The 2,500-nt window shown below is 32.6% G+C and overlaps 1 protein-coding gene across 2 annotated transcripts in view; it reads right to left on the bottom strand.

The window, feature by feature from the left end:
- Positions 1-2,500, bottom strand: part of LOC125030715 (anaphase-promoting complex subunit 4-like) — a 19,814-nt gene that overhangs the window by 16,290 nt on the left and 1,024 nt on the right. The window lies entirely within an intron of this gene.

Below are 2,500 nucleotides of genomic sequence, written 5' to 3'. Positions count from 1 at the left end.
TATATTTAGTGGATACAATAGACACAAGTGGCCAGCCTCATACAGTTGAATATCTAGAAGAGCTCTAAAAATCAGCAATGCAGAAGTGAAAAGAACTTGGTTGGTAGCATCGGGACAGATAACACTGGTAATGTTAACAAAATGAGGAAACTGTTAGAACAGGGAAATGAACTGAAGCTGGACCTGTGGCTGTACTTCACACATTCTGAATCTTCAGACTCATGATCTGGAAATTGGTAATATTAGAGAGCATGTGGTCCATGTATAACTGTCTGAAGTTATACATAAAAACTTGGCCAGCTATCATGAAAATTTGTGAAGTTGACAGGGAGCAGATTGATGCCAGCAGAGCAACTACTTGCAAGAATAGAACCAGCAGCTGTGGCTTTGTACAGTAATAAATGTACAACTGCTGAAGCAGTGAACATATGGAAAGAATTAATCATACTTCATGCAAGGACAGAGATGCAGTAACTGCTAAAAAAAAAAAAGAGGTTTGGCCAAGTTATAACACAAGAATATCTTCTTGCAAACCTGATTCATCCTTCATTTCATGGAAAACTGCTTAGTGCTGAAGTGAATAATGCAAGGGACTACGCCAATGAAAAGTTTATGTCAACTGTTGAATGGTGGAGGTCAACTTCAAATATGTTGGATAGTGATGTAATTTCAGCAGCACAACTACTGTCTGCAGTGGCATCTTTATCAGGGATTGAAAGAGTTTTTTTAAGCTATGGTATAGTACATTCAAAACTAGGAAACCAGCTGATGATAGAGAAAGCAGCAAAACTAGTGTTTTTGTTTAAAATCATGCATGCACACAAAATGGATGTATCTGATGATATTAATAACCAGAATGCATAAAAGCAGAGCTGCAAGAATTATTTTCCTTTCTGGGAACCTTGGAAACAGGACAAAACTTTCCTGTTAGGTAAAAGTATTGTGTACAATAGTTCTACCAATAGTACGCAAAATAATTTTGAAGGGCTTCTAATTTATTGGGTCTGGAGAAAGTTTCCAATAAAATATTGTAATTTGGTTGTTGTTGGATCTTTTTTATTTTTGGCAAAGATGGACTATGCAAAAAAGTAAACTAAATTCAAACAACTTTGTGATTAGCTATTAGCTTTGATGCATTCTACAACCTGAGGACATTAAACTTACAATTGTATGAACTTTCGTTCTGTTGTGAAAAAATCAAGAAACAATTTTTTGTAATTGCATAGAACAGTTGTTTTTCATTAAGTTTTGCTGAAAATTTTCTGCCAAGCCAAAATATTTCTGGGAATCTAGTTCCCGGATTCCAATACTTTTTGCAGCTCTGCATAAAAGAAACAACTTTATTGTCATAAGAATTAAAATTAAAAACTATTTTTAAAAGGTCTTAAATTTCAATTTCACCAAACGTATAATTTTTTTATGACCTACTTTTCAAAAGAAGGAAATTATAACTTTTCAAAGAAGACTTCCTTTCCAGTATAAATTCAATAGGCTTTTGTTTTAAATACAGGCTATAATAATTTTGAATTTTCTTTTTTAAATTCATAACTTCAGGATATACAGTTCATTATAAGTAAATCTCTATGGTTTCCATTTTTTAATAGCATGTGAAATTTTTAGAAGTATTGTATTGTAAGTGTTTCAGTCAGTATTCTACTTTTCAGAAACAAGTACAATTCATTACAAGTAAAACCCTTTGATTTATATTTACCGGAATGTGGAATTTTTTTTTACATTATTAAAGGAAGTTTTCAGTGTTCAATTCTACAGAAGTATGATATGCTTGTGTAATTATGTGTTTATTTTTATATTTTTCCTATAAATTCCATGTTGCTTTAGGCAGAAGTATATTTTGATTTAAATCATTTTTTTTTAATCATTTGATATAAATCTTGATTTAAATCACTGATTTAATTCATTATGATTTAAATCGGTCAACCTCGTTGGCAAGTGAATTGTTAGTGTATTGCAAAGAATTACCCCATCACTTAATGAGAAACTAATCACAGACATCACCAAATATAATATAATCAAACTGAAAAAGGTAAATATTGCTAATAGATCTTTATTTTCTTTTCTTTACTGAATTTGTATTTGCTGTATACATGGGAGATTTGTCGGATTTTGCTTGAGCACTGACAGGTGAGAAAGCTGCTCCATACCTTGCAGAATTCAAACCACTCAATATTATTTTGACTTTTACTCCATAAGCGTATTTAGCACTCTTGCCATTTTTCACTGGCTATATTGGTCATCTGACTGGCTTTGTCCAGATAAAGATACTGTCTTCCTTGCACAGACTTCATACCATCTCTCAAGGTAGTCCATAAATCAGTGAAATAATAATAATTATTTAACTTTTTTTTTTCCTTTTATTTTTGCAATATCCAATTTTCTGTGACACCCTGCACCACAAATCACCAAATCCAGGGCTAGGAACCTGAGTATGGAAATAGCATTCTCCATGGAGCTGGGAGTCTTCCAGTCATGGCTCATAGAC

The sequence above is a fragment of the Penaeus chinensis genome, chromosome 11 (assembly GCF_019202785.1).
Source record: "Penaeus chinensis breed Huanghai No. 1 chromosome 11, ASM1920278v2, whole genome shotgun sequence".
NCBI classification, from domain to species: domain Eukaryota; kingdom Metazoa; phylum Arthropoda; class Malacostraca; order Decapoda; family Penaeidae; genus Penaeus; species Penaeus chinensis.
This window is presented reverse-complemented; position numbering and strand designations above follow the sequence as displayed.